This window comes from Macaca fascicularis, chromosome 17, assembly GCF_037993035.2.
Source record: "Macaca fascicularis isolate 582-1 chromosome 17, T2T-MFA8v1.1".
Lineage (NCBI taxonomy): Eukaryota > Metazoa > Chordata > Mammalia > Primates > Cercopithecidae > Macaca > Macaca fascicularis.
Genome location: NC_088391.1, coordinates 17,638,570 through 17,658,817, shown reverse-complemented (window position 1 = coordinate 17,658,817; position 20,248 = coordinate 17,638,570). Strand labels below are relative to the sequence as shown.

The 20,248-nt window shown below is 34.8% G+C and overlaps 1 long non-coding RNA gene across 1 annotated transcript in view; it reads left to right on the top strand.

The window, feature by feature from the left end:
* The first annotated feature begins 2,161 nt into the window (after positions 1-2,161).
* Positions 2,162-20,248, top strand: part of LOC102146740 (uncharacterized) — a 52,460-nt gene continuing 34,373 nt past the window's right edge. The window contains exons 1-3 of the long non-coding RNA XR_001486337.4: positions 2,162-2,487; positions 4,964-5,065; positions 14,326-14,440. This is a non-coding gene — a long non-coding RNA (uncharacterized lncRNA). The remainder of the gene's footprint in view (positions 2,488-4,963; positions 5,066-14,325; positions 14,441-20,248) is intronic.

Genomic DNA, 20,248 nt, shown 5'->3' with positions numbered 1-20,248 from the left:
GAAGAACCAAGATATATTATTTTACAGTGTCAGACTTTGCCACGGTGGTGCATCCAGTACAAATTGTCTGTTAAATAATCATGAGAAAAGGAAAGAGAAAGGAGAGAGGGAGAGAGAGAGAAAGAGGGAGAGAGAGAAAGAGGGAGAGGAGGCAGGGAGGGAGGGAGATCAGAGAGACAGAGAGACAGAGAGAGATTTAGAAAGACCAAAATTGCAGGAAAACTGTAAAGAACATATAATAATATATGAGGGAATATATACTATCTGCACATCTGCAACATTTATGGAAAACAAGTGAGAAATGGGGATTGAAAGAGAATCCATTAAATAACCATGTTATTCATTTAATTTCTGAGCCAATTAATGAATATAAATAAAATAGAAGATATATGGAAATATAATTACATTTTCATTACAGAGGAAGTGCCAAATTAAGGCAGTTCTTTTATTTGCAGGCAAATAGATTTCCTAATATAGAAACCGAAAAGCGTATGGACCTATTCTCCAAATCATTGGTAGAACTGGACCACTATATGACAACCTGTCTTTACAAATGGCTTAAAAGGAGCAGGGCAGAGAGTGTACTCCTTTCAGTACACCCCAGCTCCCATGAGTGATCAGACCCAAACGTCTACGCATATAAGTTTCTCCTTATAAGTTCTCAGTCCATCTCTAGGGGAGAAGAAATGCTGAAGAAAACTCAGTGCCTTTATATTGATGACAATAATGGTACTGCTCAAAATAATGGAAATTTCAGAAGCATTTGTGATAGGTGTTTCACCCTTTTCTAAGAACAACATGAATTTGTCTTTTCTTATTGCGAGACTACCCCTGTAATGTCAAACGATAGCAATGTTTGACTATGTATATGTTTAACTATGTGTATGTTTAACTGTGTTAAAGGAAAAAGCTCAGAGTGTCTACGGAGCAGGCTACATGGAATGTAATTGTTGATAGAGGATAAGAAATTGCTTAAAGGTTGTGAAAAGATGCCCACTTGGGAATTCTGTTCATATTTATTCTCTCAAGTACTGTGGAGAGACAGAACATGGAGACACTGATGCTTGAGATGCCAGTTAGCAGCAGGCTATGGTAGCAATTGCAATTACCTACATGGAGGAAGTGGTGGTGTATTTGAGACACATACAACTGGATATGTCACTGTGGAGGTAGGAGGTAGGAGGGACTTCGTTCATCTAAATTTTAATGAAATTGCTATGTCCCAAACCACGTCACACATTAACTGAAAAGTTTAAATCCTGCCCACGGATTTTGCCTGAGTCTCTGTTTAGCATGAGTAAGAAGGAGTCTTACCACTCCTTGCCCTATACTGCCTATTTGTTCATTATTTAACTTTCTGTTTCATGTAATTCTGCACAATCTCTATAATGTTAATATTTAATCCTGAACATAATCCAACACATGTCATGTCATTGAAAATAATACCATGACCCTGGTACACAGTATTTAGAACAATTATGACCTTCAGGTACACAAAACAGGAATTTAACATCATTATTCTATTTTTGTTGTTTAAATTATGTTAACATCGTGTGCATTTATTTTCTTGGAACACTCCATAGACTATTTTTATAGGAACACATAGTTAACTCCTGTCTTGTTATGTGGAAAATTCCCTAGTTATTGTCAGAGAAAGAAATAATTCACCAAGAAATCACAAAACTAACAGACTATGTTATCATTTGAGAGAGAAAATGTCACGTCATTAGTTTGAATGGTGAGTAGTGGTGGGAAGTATAGTTATGAAAGTGTTCTATTTATCATAGTTCACTCCAATTCTGACTGCATATACCCATTCAAGTTTCCAATCACAGTTGGTCTTTGTTTGTTTTTCAGGAAAAAAAAATGTAGAGAAATAGTGAGGAATTGCATTGTTAGAGTCTGTATTAAAAAAAAGTCTCAAGAGAAGAAAATCGGATATTATCTGAAGAAAGCTCTGTGACTTTGGGGGATTCTTTGATGATTATACATTTAGAAAGAAAAAAAAAGGAGAAGGCGCTCACACATAAATACAAATTTAAGAGTTGCATGAAACTGTAACAGTGCCAAGAAGGCTAATAAAAAATAATCTGAGCCTTGGAAAATATGCTAGGAACAATAAAAAGAACACTTTTACTAGGTTCAAAACAGGAAGAGGAACAAGGAAGAGAGAGTTCCATTCCTTGCAACAGATGGTATAATGTTAACAGAACAACTTAACTGCTGTTTTGCTTTTGTCCTGTTCATGCAGGGAGTTCGTCTCACTGAAACTGTTAAAGGAAGATAAGATGGTGTTTAAGACCCATGGAGCTGAGGAAGTAACAAGAGAGATCTCAATGCCAGAACCTCCACCTCAGAGACCTTCAGGCCAAATACCCGAGCACAGAAGGAAAGAATGGCTAGAACCCGGTTTGGCAATGGCTGAAAACCGTGAAGAATGAGATAGGTGACTAGGATCCAGGGAAATAATTCAGTTTTCAAAAAAAGGTAAAACATATGTGTGAGAACTTGATGTCAGCTACTTAGATTGTTTCAGAGTAGTCCTTGGAAAAGAGTAAAACACATGCTAGGTGCCAGTATGAATTTATTAATAGCAAACTATGGTATAGAGTATAACTTCCTTTTTCTCAATAAAATAGAGGAATGCAATTATTTTTTTTAACTATACATTACCTTCTGGGAAAGCATCTTTCACTCTGCATATTTATGAGATTCATCCTTGTTTTTCGCTTATCAGTAGCTCTTTCCTTTTTATTACTGAGTCATATTTCAGTATGAATACGCCACAGTTTATTGCTCTCTGTGTAGGCACTTGGACAATTTTCAGTTTTTCATTACAAAGAATAAAGCTTTCATGAATATTCTCATTACAAATGTTTTTTTTGTGCGTTGTTTTCCAATTTTCTTGAGTAATTCCTAGGCAGGAAACTCCTTGGTTACAGTGAAAATATTTGGTATACATGATTTTATTATTAATATTATTTTTTTTTTGAGACGGAGTCTCGCTCTGGCGCCCAGGCTGGAGTGCAGTGGCCGGATTTCAGCTCACTGCAAGCTCCGCCTCCCGGGTTCACGCCATTCTCCTGCCTCAGCTTCCCGAGTAGCTGGGACTACAGGCGCCCGCCACCTCGCCCCGCTAGTTTTTTGTATTTTTAGTAGAGATGGGGTTTCACCGTGTTAGCCAGGATGGTTTCGATTTCCTGACCTCGTGATCCGCCCGTCTCGGCCTCCCAAAGTGCTGGGATTACAGGCTTGAGCCACCGCACCCAGCCAGTATACATGATTTTATGTAACAAATGTAAAATCCCAGGCCCCTTCTTCAAAGTGAAGGAAAATATTCTATGTTACATTCCACCACACCATGCATTAGAGTTTCCCTGACCCCATGTTCTTGCTAGTGTTTGGTTTTTCCAATTTTTAAAGTTTTAGCCATTCAGGTTGTGTAGTGTTAGTATTGATTGGAAAAATCCATATTAAAATTTCTTCAAACATCACCGACATATAGTCATAGAACAATCTGGTGGATGATAAATGACTGAATAATTGTTTCCTGGGAATTAAAATCAATGGATCACCTTTGAGTCTCTTAGTCCGTCAACCAACTGCATGACCATGCAAGTTAGCCAAGTTACGCGGATCTCATTTTCCTTTTTGGTGAAATAGCTTAATAATAGATCTATCTCGCAGGTTTGTACTAAAGATGAAATGAAAATACCTGTAAGAGAATTAAAAAGATGAGAGTCTTAAAAAGTTCAATTTGAGTCTCAGGGACCCCTTTAGTATTCACTGCCTTAAATTGGAGTGGTTTCTTCAACAGCAAACAGTTGGTAAGTATTTCTCTGGAGACATTTATTTTATGCTACCCCAGAATTCCAGAAGATCCTGTACTTAACTTTATATGAATCGGCATTTTTATTATTGTCTGAATGAAAATAGAAGTAACCTTAATGAAATCTCTAAATCTGATAGGAGAGTTAATGTTTGGTGTCAGAATTTAGTTGTAAAATATTTGAACAGATTAAAATACACCATAATCTAATAGAAATAAATAATTATTTTTTAAAGCAAGCAAACAAACAAAAATTCACTGGACTTACATGGTCTTACTACACCTAACAAATAATTGCAAAGAAAAAATTTGGTTGAGTATAGCATTACAACCCTAACTACAGAAAAATGTATTATCTATAACTGTGTTTATAGCATTATATTATTCATATTTTAACGTAGTATTGTGTTTACTTTTGTTAATCATGTTTTAAGGAGGATCTTTTTTTCCAAAAACTTTAAAGTATTTTATTTATTTTATTTTATTTTTTTTGTATTTTTTTAAAATTATACTTTAAGTTCTAGGGTACATGTGTACAACATGCAGGTTTGTTACACATGTATACATGTGCCATGTTGATGTGTTGCACCTGTTAACTCGTCATTTACATTAGGTATATCTCCTAATGCTATACCTCCCCCCTCCCACAACCCCACGACAGGCTCCGGTGTGTGATGTTCCCCACCCTGTGTCCAAGTGATCTCATTGTTCAATTCCCACCTATGAGTGAGAACATGTGGTGTTTGGTTTTCCGTCCTCGCGACAGTTTACTCAGAATGATGGTTTCCAGCTTCATCCATGTCCCTACAAAGGACAAGAACTCATCCTTTTTTATGACTGCATAGTATTCCATGGTGCATATGTACCACATTTTCTTCATCCAGTCTATCATTGATGGACATTTGGGTTGATTCCAAGTCTTTGCTATTGTGAATAGTGCCGCAATAAACATACGCATGCATGTGTCTTTATAGCAGCATGATTTATAATCCTTTGTGTATATACCCAGTAAAGGAGGATCTTGAAACAAAATGTATATTCAAAAGAGAATAAATAAGATGCAGGTATCTTTAAGTTGAGAAACAGTTGATGATATTTAGTAGAAGATGGTGACATTGATGTGTTATCTTTTAGGCCAAAAGATAAAAGCAAGCAAGAAAGCAAACAAATAACAGTAATAACAAAATTTAAGAACCCCTTGCATGGAAGAGATGCTTATTTCCTCTGGACTGAAAGGTATGACTTATCTAAAGTATGTACGTTTGGGGGAAGGTGATTTTAGCTACATGTAGCAGAAATTGAACTTCCTTTTGCTTCTCTCCTAGAATCCCATTTCTTCTGATTTTAGGGCACTTGCCAAATTCTGTTGTAATGTGGACTTTACTATCTGTCAACCTGAGTGTGAGCTACTTGAGACCATAGTGTTGAACCTTGAACAACTCAGGAGTCAGGGGCACTGACACCCCACACAGTTGAAAATTTGTGTATAACTTTTGACTCCCCCCAGGCTTAACTAATTGACTACTGTTGACTGGAAGTCTGATCAATAATATAAACCATCAATTAACCTATATTTACTTAGTGTATTGTGTGTAGTATAACTGTATTCTCACAGTGAAGTAGGCTAGAGAAAAGAAGTGTTGTTAAGAAAATCATAAGAAAGAGGAAATATATTTACTATTCATTAAGTGGAAAAGGATTATCACAAAATCTCTTTATTCTTATCCTCTTCACATTGAGTAGGCTGAGGAGGAGGAGAAAGAGGAGGGGTTGGTCTTGCTGTCTCAGGGGAAGAAGAGGTAGAAGAGGTAGAAGAGGAGGCAGGAGAGATAGGCACACTAGGTGTAACTTTTATTGAACAAAATCTGACCATAAGTGTATCCACACAGTTCAAACTCATGTTGAAGAGTCAACTATATTTTGTTGTCTTGTTAATCCTTCACAATTATCACAGAGCCAGGTACACATACTTGAGAGATGTGTGTTAAATTGAGTATAATAGATTATTTAATAAATAAAGGCATCCAAGAACATGACTAGACGCATTTGCAAGGAGACTGCCCCGAGATCCTGCAATCATCACACAACTATGAAGGCAAATAATATAGATAATTTAGAAGTAATTTATTTTTGTTTTAGTCGGGAGTTCTGGAAGATCTCTAAAGCCAAGTCTTTATTTCAATTCCATGAAGAATCATGAATCAGCTGCAATAAGTTTGTTTCATTATGAATTCTTCATATGTGGATAAATTTTTATGGATTCATTAGAATTAAAAAAAAATGCACACGCACAAAAAACAAAAAGCAAAACAACTAAGAATATCAATAGTACCTCTTGAAGTAAGGCCAGAATCTATGACTAACTTGGCACATGAAGTATTTAATATCCTGGAAGTGATATTAGATTTTGCTGGGCTGTGAATCACTCATTTTGTTTTTCTAGAATGTCAGTTTCTGCTATTTTTCTGAAAACCATATGTCATAATGAAAAGAATCATACTTCAAGTTTAAGGTGTTTTCAGTACTGAATATGATTCATTATTTTTAACTTTTTGTGATTTAAAACCATAATATTCATCTCCATTACTTAAAAACATTTTGTTTGAGTGTGAATAGAGATATTCAATGAGGCTCACCAAGATCCTGTTTAATACTGGCAGAAGTTTTCAGTGTGACATTTTGCAGATAAGAGCTTGTGATTCAAGAGACAAAAGGAATCTTTAGCTTTTTCACTTTAATTCTGGCTGGCATATTCTAACCCCTTTTATTTTCTAATGTCAGTTTTCTGAAATGTATAAATGGATTCTCTATATATTGAAAATTATGCATTAGTTTTCATTGGTATAATTTCAGATTACATGCATGTTACTTCTATTATTTTATTTAAGTGTTCTTTCCTGTTTTTTTTTTTTTTGTCACGGTTTGTGTTTTTCTCTTAGAGGTTTGGGTCACTGTTTTAAATATTTACATTTTCAACAAAGATATCTTATGAATAAATTATTCAAGTAATTGATAACATCAACACCAATTGTTCCCACATAGTAAAACAAAAAACCTCAAATGAAAATCATTTCAAAAATACAATATGACTTACTTACAAAAGCAAAGGAATTTATTATGGAATCTAAAGATATTGAGATTTTTTAAACAAAGACAATTGGAAGTCCTAGCCAGAGCAATCAGGCCAGAGAAAGAAAGAAAAGGCATTCAAATAGGAAATGAAGGATGAAACTATCTCTCGTCACTAATGATAGGATTCTATACCTAGAAAAGCCTAAAGACTCCACCCAAAGACTCCTAAAGCTGATGAATGACTTTGGTAAAGTTTCAGGATACAAAATCAGTGTACAAAAATCAATAGCATTTCTCTATACCAATAATGTTCAAGCCAAGAGCCAATTCAAGAATGCAGTCTCATTCACAATAGTCACACACATGAAAATAAACCTAGGAATACAGCTAATCAAGGAAGTGAAAGATTTCTACAGGAAGAATTATGAAACACTGTTGAAAGAAATCAGAGACAAAACAAATGAAAAAACATTCCATGCTTATGGACTGGAAGAATTACTGTTGTTAAAATGGCCTTACTGCCCAAAGTAATCTGCAGATTCAATGCTATTCCTATCAAAGTACCAATAACATTTTTCACAGAATTAGAAAAAACAATCATTCTAAAATTCATATGGAACCAAAAAAGAGCTCAAATAGCCAAAGGAGTCCTAAGCAAAAAGAACAAAGCTGGAGGCACAACATTACGTGAATACAAACTATACCTTAAGGTTACAGTAGTCAAAACAGTATGATACTGATAAAACAATGGAACAGAATAGAGAATGCAGAAATAAAGCCGCACCTCTACAGCTATCTAATCTTCAACAAAGTTGACAAAAATATGCGATGGAGAAAGGAACTTCTATTCAATAAAATGGTGCTGGGATAGCTGGTTAGCCATGTGCAGAAAAATGAAACTGGACCCATGCCCTTCACCATATGCAAAAATTAATTCAAGGTGGAATAAATAATTAAACATAAAATTTCAAACCATAAGAATCCTAGAAGGAAACCTAGGAAACACCATTTTGGATACCAACCTTGGGAAAGAACGTATGACTAAATCCTCAAAAGCAATTGCAACAAAAACAAAAATTGACCAATGACACCTAATTAAACAAAAGCACTTCTGCACAGTGAAAGAAGTTATCAAGAGAATAAGCAAGCAACCTACAGATTTGGAGAAAATATTTGCAAAACTATGCACCTAACAAATGTCTAATATCTAGACTCTATAAGGAACTTAAACAATTGAACAACCAAAACACAAATATCCTCATTAGAAATGGGCAAAGGATATAAATAGATACTTCTCAAAAGAAGACATTCATGTGGCCAACAACTATATGAAGAAATGGTCAACATCGCTAATCATCAGATAAATTCATATTTAAAAAAATGAGATAGTATCTCTCATCAATTACACCAATTAGAATGGCTATTATTAAAAAGCCAAAAAAGAACAAATGTTGGTGAGGCTGTGGAGAAAAGGGAACACTTATGTATTACTGGTGCGTATTTAAATTAGTTCAGCTACTGTGAAAAGCATGTTGGAGATTTCTCAAAGAAATTTAAACTACCATTCAACCTAGCAATGTCATTACTAGGTATAGATCCAAAAGAAAAGAAATTGTTCTACCAAACGACACATGCACACGTATGTTCATTGCAGCACTATTCAAAATAGTGTAGACATGGAATTAACCTAGGTTCCCATCAACAGTGGATTCAATAAATAAAATGTGGTACATAATACACCATGGGATACTATGCAGTCATAAAAGGGAATCAAATGCTGCTCATTGCAGCAACATGGGTGCAGCTGGAGCCCATTATCCTAAGCAAATTAATGCAGGAACAGAAAACCAAATACCACATGTTCTCACTTGTAAGTGGGAGCTACACATTGGGTACTCATTACATAAAGATGGCAACAATAAACACTAGGAAGTACTAGAGGGGGTCAAAGGTTGAAAAACTAACTATTGGATATTATGCTCACTACCTGGGTGATGGGATCATTTGTATCCCAAACCTCAGTCCCACACAACATACCCATGTAACAAATCTGCACATGTACCTCCAAATCTAAAATAAAAATCAAAATTGTAAAAAAAAAAAAGACAATTCTTGTTTTGCTTTGAAAAGTAGATTTGTAAGTAATTTTAAAATCAGAAAAAAGAAACAGTAGATAGAAAAGAGCAACATTATTTTAAGTTCAAAAAATTAAAAATGCAAAAGAGATAAAACAAAGCAGTATCTCATACCAAAAGTAAAGATGATATCATTGAAATGTAATAAGACCATGCCTTACAAGTATTTCAGGAGCAAGAAGAATCTGGGGTCCAGACTGTCTAGCTAGCAGCAGATGGGAGACTTACACCCACTTCAACCTGGGCATAACTTTTTCCCTGCTGTGCATTTTGCAAAATATAAACCTTTATTTGCTACCTCAAACGCTTTGATAAGCGTTTCAGGTTGTTTCTTTTTGGGGGCAATGTTAGGTGTGTTACTCAGGAGGATTTACGGTGGTCAGTTTCCCAGAATGTCTGGTCCTAAAGTTTAAAATGCGTAAAAAAAGTCACTGTAACTCACAGCTAGGGAGAACAGATATCCCAAGTTTGTCAGGAAATTCTGGTTTATACCTTGTGTCCAAGCACAATTATTAATAACAACTATATTTCACTTCCAACTGTGTCCCAACTGAATGAAAATCTATGGTCATCCCATTTACAGATTACCAGTTGGGTTTTAATTAAGCTATTACCAACCAATCTGTAGCTCAGAGCTCCACTCCTCAAAGAGTAGTGCTTAGACTTATCTAACACCCTGTGCATTCCATGATAGCCCATTAGAATCGCAGGCCTCACTCCAGATTTACTGAGTCAGAATCTGCATTTTAACAAGATTCCCAGGTGATTCACATGTATAATAAAATTTAAGAAACACTAACCTATAAAAACAGATCAACTTGACATTTGTTTTAGAACAGTTCGTTCTTTGAAAGAAGAGTATAAACACCTATACACAAAATATCAAGCAAAACAAAGAAGAGTTGAATAAAGCAAAGGAAAAAAAAGTCAATCTTTTTTCCCATTCTCATTTGCAATTAGATTGCTTTGTTCATTTGCAATTAGATTGTTAATTAACATAGTATTTTAAAAACTTTTATCTTTATTTAGTTTTTAAAATTTTACATTTTTAAACATTGCACCTATCAAAATGTAACCAAAACTTATGTATGTAGTTTAAACAGACAACTATGAAACTAATATCTATTTTTGCCCTAGTCAAGGCAAGAAAGAGAATATGATTAGCATTTATGATGTACCCCAAGTTCCCTCCAAATGTTTCTATCTTTAATGTAACTGCTATCCAAAACTTGCAAAAATTATTTTCTCATTTTTCTTCATAATTTTAACAAATGTATATGGATTTCCAAATTATACAGTTTAATTTGCCCATTTTAAAACTTTATATGAATGGGATAACACTGCTCGTATGTAGGATTTTATTATTTGTTTTTGTTTATTCAACGTTATATTTGTGAGATTGACACAAGGTGCTACACGTGATTATGATGTATTTATTTTATTGCAATATAATTTTCTATTATATGAAAATGTAAAAGCTAATGCATTTATTCTATTATTTATAGATTTGTGGGTCATTTTTCTGTTTTCGTTTAGTGACTAAAAACAATGCTGTTATAAGCATTCTATACATGTATGAAGGTGCAATATAGATCCAGGAATTAAATTGTTAGTTTATAGTATATGTATGTCCTTAGCTTTACTAAATAATGACAATCTATTCTTCAGAGTGTTTATAAAAATTTACACTCCCACTATTAGTGTTCTTGTATTTATTCCCATGCTTGCGAATTTTGCTAATAATTGGACTTTTAAATTTTTACCAACCTATCAGATGTGTTTTAAATTCTCATATCCATAAAAAATTAGGCATGTTGATGGTGTTTTCTTTGGAGGTTTGAGCATCTGAATATTCTTTCGTAAGCCAAATAGTCATGTTAGTTTAGTTATCTTGTCTTTTCACTTTCTTCAGGGTATGAGTGATGATCATAAATCTCTCCTTTTGATGTAGTTGAATTTATTATTATTTTTCTTTTATATTAGCATTTGTTCTATGTTGCTTAAGAAAACTTTCCCTATTTTGAAATCACAAATCTATTTTATTATATTTAATTTTTATAAATCTTTACAGTTTTGCCTTCTAGATTTCAGTCTTCAAGCCACAGGAATTTTTTTAATATAGAATCAGATATGGATCTTCAGTTTTCTTAATACCACTTGTTTGGTGTATGTTGCCCAACTTTTCATATTAAATATCAAAATATGAATCAATTTGTTTGGGGCCTGCTATTCCATTTCGTTAGATATTTGCCTATATTGTTGGTAATGCTATACTTTATTTGTTACTATAAATATATAAAAAAAACACTGTAATGATTTATGAACTGAACTGATTTGATGGAGTTGAAAAACTCACTGTAAGAATTTCATAATACAATCAGAAGTATCAACAGCAGAATAGACCAAGCTGAGGAAAGAATCTCAGAGCTCAAATACCAGCTCTTTGAATCAACTCAGTGAGACAAAAATAATGAAAAAAAGAATTTTAAAAAATGAACAAAACCTCTGAGAAATACTGGATTATGTAAAGAGACCAAACATATGATATATTGATATCCCTGAAAGAGGAGGAGAGAGGGCAAGCAACTTGGAAAACATACTTAAGAATATTGTCCAGGAAAACTTCTCCAACCTCACTACACAGGTCAACCTTTTTTTTTTTTTTTTTTTTTTTTTTTTTTTTTTTTTTTTTGAGACGGAGTTTCGCTCTGTCACCCAGGCTGGAGTGCAGTGGCCGGATCTCAGCTCACTGCAAGCTCCGCCTCCCGGGTTTACGCCATTCTCCGGCCTCAGCCTCCCGAGTAGCTGGGACTACAGGCGCCCGCCACCTCGCCCGGCTAGTTTTTTGTATTTCTTAATAGAGACGGGGTTTCACCGTGTTAGCCAGGATGGTCTCGATCTCCTGACCTCGTGATCCGCCCGTCTCGGCCTCCCAAAGTGCTGGGATTACAGGCTTGAGCCACCGCGCCCGGCCAGGTCAACCTTCAAATTCAAGACATTCAGAGAATCCCAGTGAGATAATACAAGATGACCATCCCCAAGACACATAATCATCACATTCTCCAAGGTCAATGTGAAAGAAAAAATATTAAAGAAAGACAGATAGAAATAAGGGTGGATCACCTACGTAGAGAACCCCATCAGGCTAATAGGAAACCTTTCAGCAGAAACCCTACAATCCAGGAAGGAATTGGCAGTAGGGTGCTATATTCAGCATAGCAACACTGATGGATCTGGAGGCCATTATCCTATGTGAGTTAATGCAGAAACGGGAAACCAAATACTGCATATTCTCACTTAGAAATAAAAGCTAAAAACTGAATGCACATGGACACAAAGTAGAGAACAATAGATGCCAGAGTCTACTCGAGAGTGGAGTGTGGGAGGAGGGTGAGGATGGAAAAACTACTCATCAGGTCCTATGCTTATTACCTGGGTGAGGAAATAATCTGCACAGCAAACCCTCACAAAACATAATTTACCCATGTAACAAGCCTGCGCATGTACCCCCTGCACCTAAAATAAAAGTTGGGGGAAAAAAAACAGGATATAAGAGTTTCCAAAAATAAATTGAAAACCATTAATAGTTTTTCTAATCTTTGCATTTGTTTATGTTTGTAATTATTCTTCCAGCTGATTGGTGTATGGAGATTTCTTTGTGGGCAGATCTTTGACTACTGCTTTAATTTCTTTTGTGAATATAGGATTATTTGAGTATTCCATTGCTTGAGTCATTTTTAGTAAGTTCTATTTTTTTCTAGGCATTTTCTAATATTTTTCTTAAAATATTTTGGAATATAAAACTATTATCTCATCGTAATATTACTTGTATTTATGTGCTCCCTTGTTATTCCTATTATAATTTGTTTGGCATTTTCTGCCCCCTCCTCATTAGTCAATAAAAGATTTGTCAGCTTTATTAATCTTCTCAGATGCCTAACTTTGAAGTTTTTCCTCCTCTTTTTTAGGTGGATACTTAGCTGCTTCTTTGTCAGCCTTTGTTATTTTATTTTCTGATACAGATTATATTAGTTTCTTAGAGTTCCACAATAAAGTGGGTGGCTTAAAACAAAAGCATACGTGTATCCTCTCACAGTTCTGGAGGCTGGAGTCGAATGCTGAGTTCAAGGTGTCAGTAGGGTCATGGTCCCTCTGAAGGGTTTTTGGAAGAATTCTCCCTTGTCTCTTACATGTTCTGGTGGGTGTAGGCACTACTGGCACTCTTTGGCTTAAAAATGTGTCACTTGAATATCTTCCTGTATCTTCACAAGGCCTTCCCCCCACTGTGTGGGTCCATAAGCGTGTCCAAATTATCTATTCTTATAAGGACAGCAGTCATTGTATTAGGGCCCATCTCAATATAACATAATTTAACTACATCTGCAAGACCTAATTTCCCTCTTCCTAGAAGCAGGGTGTTTCTGTATTACAAAACATTTTCTAATTAATAAAGAAAAACATTAATCTCCCATGTTAAATCAGTCATTGTTCAAATCTTGGAACAGTTTCTTTTTGCATTTTCATTATATATTCACCTAATGTAATACATATAGCATAGGTATATTTATAATGTATATACATATTTTTATCTTGTTCTTTTTATAAAGAATTCTTTCATTAACTATAGTAACAATTTTTTTTGTTTATAGATTTAAAACAAAACCACTATTCTATTTTTAGAAATATCTAAAGTCTACGGCATGTATCAGAATAACCGTGTATCAAAAAATGTTGTGTCTCTATTGTTATATAATTGACAGTATGTCAATATTTCTCAAAAAGTGATTGAAATCTTTATTTGTAAAAGTTACATCAGGTAAAAGATAAAACTTATTTAAAGATGAAAAGGCAATTAAATTGTCAAATAATTGTATCTATAAGAAATTACTGTCTTTCAACTAGTAGGAAATTCAAGAGACTCATAATGATCAATAAACCATTTATCCAGTCCCCAATTATAGATTTTAAAAATGATTTTTCACATCTATTACAAACTTCCAAGTCCATTAAATTCCTCCTCACATCTATTACAAATTTCCAAGTCCATTATATTCCTCTCAAGTACAATTTATTGGCTGTGTAACCTATGTAGTATGTTCACCAAAATGTTTTTACTTTCCTTTTGTATACACATTTAAATCATATATCTAATCTGGCTGCAGTCAAGGGAGGTTATTTGACTAGTACTTGTCAATAGAATGTGTGTGTAATTATTGTATGTTACATGTACACTTGTCCTCTGAAGACCCCTAAGTAACTTTTGGTACATTTTCTCTTTCATCAATACAGTTGGATATAAAGGATTTCAGTATTTTCGGAACACATGATGATGGGATTCCAAATTCCTGTATTATCAGTTGGATATCTGGCCTAAAGAACTGTTCAAACTGCTCCAATCTGAAATGTGAGTCAGATATAAACCATTACTGAGATAAACTGCTGAAATTTCAATATTTTCAATATGTAATAGCTGCCATAGTATAGACTGTGCTATCACGATCTATGCGGTAATTGCTACCTTGACTTGTGACACTACTATAGGAAAATAAAAAGAGTGAAATATGTAGCACTCGCTACAGATAATATATAGGATAAAATATATAGCTGAGTTACTTGGAGGCAGCAACAAAGAGATATAGCAGGAAAGATAGATGAATATCCAGGTTATATACTGGCAAAACATTGAATAGTTTTCATCTCCTGTAACTTGAAATGTAGATAATGTGCTTATTATATTTATAGCTCTAGGGGAATAATTTGGGAAAATGGTACCATAATAGTATGGATTGCTTACCATTGGCTGTGTTTGGCAATGTATTGCAAGAAAGAGAAAATTGATTTGGTAAAGAATCAGCTGGTTGAAATAAGAAATGAAAGGGAATGAAGAGAGCCCAGAAACCCAAGGTTTTGCAGATTTTGAAAAATAGATTATGTTTACCTCAAGTAAGTAAAAGATGGATTTTAAAATGGCCTTGAATGTCAAGGGCTAATAAAAATTCTCGGTTGAATAAAGTCACTCAGAACAAATATCAGATTTAAAGGGCAGCCCCTGTAGCAGTTGTTCCAGATCACCCTACAGTAGCCACCATTAAGTTTTAAGAGAGAGCTGTGTACTTAAGAGCTTAGAAATAAGATACACGAACTAGATTGATTATTTAATTGAATAATTGATGATCACCTTGCCTCATCCAGCAATAAATTCCCACCTGTCAGCATATAAAACTGGTCTTACTCTCCAATTTCTGGTTCCGACTCCTGCTAGTGTTAATTCATTACTTCAGCTGACATTTTACTGATTACAAAATTAGCTCATGACAGATCTTGGCAACTCTCATGACCACGGGTGGGTTGTGATTGAGACAACAAACCCCAAAGGCCACGTGTTGTAGGAGAAATCAGGTTTCACCTTGGTTCCTATTTCAACACTTTCTACCGCCAACTGGAACAAATTTAGTGAACTGAGGAGCCTTTATTGACCAATCCGGCAGAGCCAAACTTTCCATGTCTCAGTCTGACACTTGCTCAAGGCCCAGAGTCCACAGTGTTCCATCAGATCTATGATCCTGTTCTTAGCCTTGCCCCTGTTCGTTGCTGTTGTTTTACATAATTCATGTCCATAATCATAATACAACTGTCTACATTCTTATACTGGTTCTTGCTAATTGTTTTTCATAATCATGTATCCCATTATATTTTATCAAAACTTACTTTGTAACAGGCATCTCAGAAAAAGACAGTAGTTTTGTCTTTTGTTTTTGTATAATTTGAAATAGATCAAGTCCTTGCTCTGGAGCACCAGGTACAATGGAGGATGAGAAGGACTGGCAAAACTTAATGCTGAAGAAGTACGTGAGAGTGTCCAGGCTGAATGATGAGAGACTCCCCTTCATGCCCACAATGCCCTCCGCAAATCACTTCTAGATATATGTCATATTCCCTCAGGCATGGTATTAGAGGATTCTTCCCTAGATAGTGACCAAAGGAAGAGAATAATGGGTAAATACTGACAGAAGTCATAGTTTTTCAGAGGCTCCTGGCTAATTATCCTGTGGTACAATCCACTAGGAACCCACACATGGTAATCTACACAGAAATTTTTAAGGTCTTACTCTTAAGAATAAATGGGTAGCCAAGAAATCAAAGATATATGAGGAAATATTCCAACATTGAAGATAAAGAACAAACAAATAACAACAAACCAAGAAGGAGGGCAAGGAAATAAAGCTAATGGAGGAAACAGGAAAAAATAAAACTATAATTTATGAAAAACTTAAAAGTCAAATTGACAACAACAAAGGAAGGAAGGAAGGAGAAAAAGAAAAGAGAAGAAAAGGAAAGAAAAGAAAAGAAAGAAAAGAGCTGAATAAGAAAAATGTGGTACATATATACCACAGAATACTATGCAGTCATAAAAAAGGAATGAGATCACGTCCTTTGCAGGGACATGGATGGAGCTGGAAGCCATTATCTTCAGCAAACTAACACAGGAACAGAAAACCAAACGTCACATGTTCTCACTTATAAGTGGGAACTGAATAATAAGAACACAAGGACACAGGGAGGGGAACATCACACACTGGGGCCTCTTGACGGAGGGAGAGCATCAGGATAAATAGCTAAAGTATATGGGGCTTAATATCTAGGTGATGGATTGATAGGTGCAACCAACCACCATGGCACAAGTTTAGCTATGTAACAAACCTGCACATCTTGCACATGTATCCCAGAACTTAATATAAAATTAAATTAAAAAGAAAAGAAAAAAAGAGAGAGTTCAGGTACAGTGGCTCATTCCTATAATCTCAGTGCTTTGGAAGGCAAAGGCAGAAGAATTGCTTGAGGCCTGGAATTTGAGACCAGCCTGGGCAATATAGCAAGACCCCCATCTTTATAAAGAAAAGTTAAAAATTAGCCAGGCATGGTGGCAGGTGCTTGTAAGTCCTAACTGATTAGGAAGCTGAGTGGGGAGGATCACTTGAGTCTTGGAGTTCAGGGTTACAGTGAGCTATGGTCTCACCACTGCACACCAGCCTGGGTGACAGAGCAAGACCTTGTCTCAAAAAAAAAAAAAAAGATTTAAAAGATACATCTGAAATTCTGACATTAAAAACGAACAAGCAAAATGGACAAAAGGGTTAAATGGTAATATAATCTAAGTCCTGGAAAGCAAATTCAAATGACAAAGAGATGAAAAGTAAGAGTTGTAAAAATCGAAGGTTCAATCTAAGATGTCCAACATCTGAAAAGAAAACAGCACTTATAGGCTAGAATAGGCAAAATGTACATGGTGACATCAGTTTTTAAAATCTTATGAATATCTTTCAAAAGGCAGAATATAGATTTCCAAACAGAAAAGCTTACACAGTTTCCAACATAGCAAATTAAAAAAAAATCACCAAGCCATAAGTTATAAAATGTCAACATGTTCAAGATAAATGGCAAATCCTATAAATTTCAGAAGGGTCAAAGGAATTACTCCTATACAGAGGTATTTGAATGCCAGTGAACTTTTCAAGAACAGCATTGGACATTAGAAAATAGTAAGACTTTCAAGTTCTTGACGGAAGATGTAGAATTCTATATCCAGCCACACTATGAGACTTGTAGTAAAGTATTTTGGGATGCATATTCTTAAAAATATGCCCTCCATGCTCTCTTTCTCCAGCAGCTTCTGTATGACATTCACCACAAAAAAATAAGTAAAAAAGGAGAAAAATATATATGAAGAGACATATTTGTAAAACAGAATATCCAACACAAGAGTAAATTCCTTGAAAAATGGTGAGGGGCAAATGGTTCCAGGAAATCAGCTGTATAGGAGGCACTTAGACATTTGCAAAGGTTAGCACAAGATGATAAAAGGCTCCAGGAGGTACATCTCAAAGAAAATGAAAAGAATTTTGTAGATTATCTGATATATGGAGATCTTAGCAGTATTTTACAATTTTGCATAGGAATAGTTTTTGTTACAAATGCAGAAAATCCAGCAATAAGAAATAGAGCAATTAGAAACAGCAGAAAATAATAAAACTTTTGTAAAAGGAAGCATATGTGGACTATACGTTTGACTGTAAACTATGTACACTCAACTCTTTGTATTCGCAGTCTCTGTATCTGCAAATTCAACCAACTGTAGACCAAAATTACTTGAATAAAGAATAACAACACCAAAAAATAAAAATAAAAAATACAGTACAACTGTTGACATAGTATTTACATTTTGTTAGGTATTATGAATAATCTAGAGCTGATTTAAAGTATACAGGAGGATATGCATAGATTATATGCAAATACTGTACCATTTTATATAAGTGACTTGAGCATCCACAGACTTAGGTATCCATTGGGGTTGTAGAACAAATTCCCCATGGATACTAAGGGAATATATATATACACACACACACACACACATATACACACACATATATACATATACATATACATGTATATATGCACACATAGAGTATCAAAATTGTGACATAATATTGGGAGAGAAGGGAAAGCTTTTTGTGGATGAGACTGAGTAGCATAAAGTGCTAAATTTCACACTTGGTCTTAGCCATAAGGCCAAGAAGCAATAAAGTCCTAAATTTTTATTTCAATGTTAGAACTGAGTAGATAATGTTTAAGATAGAAAATTGGGAAACAGGGATATAAGCATATTATTTACACTTAGGGAGGTAAATTCAGGGCAAAAAATGAAAACATAGAAAGATCTTTTTTGGGGGGAATCTGGAGTGGAGTTTAGAACAGTTAATATTCATTATAAAACATGTACGATTTGCTTTTTAACCAATATACATGATTAATTTGAAAACAAATAATAAGTAAATAAAATAAAGACAAAGTGAAAGAATTTTGTATTTTCCTGAGATTGCAAGAAGTTTCTGCTCAGTAAATTCTGGTGAGTTACTCAAGGTTATGTTGCAAGAGAAGTTGAAGAATGAGTGGGAGCTTGAGTTTTGGCCTTATCATCTTAAGGGGGATTTAAAATTACTGAATAATTTCAATGTAAACCATAATTAAATGTGCATTTAAAAAAGGTCTGTGTGTCATCCCATGGAAAATACTTTGTTCACTTTTTCCATCTAAGGCTGTAAGGACCTTGTTTTGATAGCTATTTGGACTGTTTACCTTCTAGTCCAGTCCTATTTGCTTTTGCCTCATTCTGACGCAGTTACCTCCCCAGATAGCCACCCAGTCACACTAGAGCTGAAGCCTTGCTGCTAACTTGCACAAATACTGGGAAACTTTCAGTCTGCCTAAATCCAGGGACTCAGCAAACTTATTCTCTGAAGGGCCGGACAGTAAACATCTTTGTTGTGTGTGTGCGTATGTGTATGTGTGTGTACAGTTGACTCTTTAACAATGTGGGGGTTAGGGGTACTGATCTCCCAGGCAGTCAAAAATTCGTGTATAACTTTTGATTCCCCACTTAACTACTAATAGCTTACTGTTTACCAGGAAGCTTACTGATAACATAAACAGTAACAACTAACATGTATTTTGTTTATTTTATATATATATATACACATACATACATATATATATATGCACCATATTCTTATAATGAAATAAGCTAGAGAAAATAAAATGTTATTAAAAATCATGAGGAAGAAAAATATTTACTATTCACTCAGTGGAAGTGGATTATTACAAAGGTCTTCATCTTGTTGTCTTCATGTTGACAAGGCTGAAAAGGAGTGGGAAAGGAGGTGCTGGTTTCACTGTCTCAGGGGTGGCAGAGGCAGAACATATAAGTGGACCCATGCAGTTAAAACCTGAGTTGTTCAAAGGTCAATTGGTCAAGTGAATGGATGGATGGATGGATAGATAGATAGATAGATAGATAGATAGATAGATAGATAGATAGATAGATGATAGATAGATACACAGACACAGGTACACACATATATAATTATTTTGGGTCCACAATCCTTTAAAAATCATTCAAAAATCATTCTTAGTTCATTGGCTGTACAGAAACAAGAAACATGAAAACAACATTCATTTAGCCCTTGGGTCGTAGGTTGAAAATCCCTGACCTAACTCATGCTTTATCATAGACTTTAAGCAAATTTAACATTTATTTCATTTGTACTATTTATAAATACATCATATATTGTAGTGTTTTCACATCACATTGCCTTTTTGAAATTTTCACAGTCTCCCTATTATTCATCTAGATAAAGCACAGACCCCTTATTGGTGG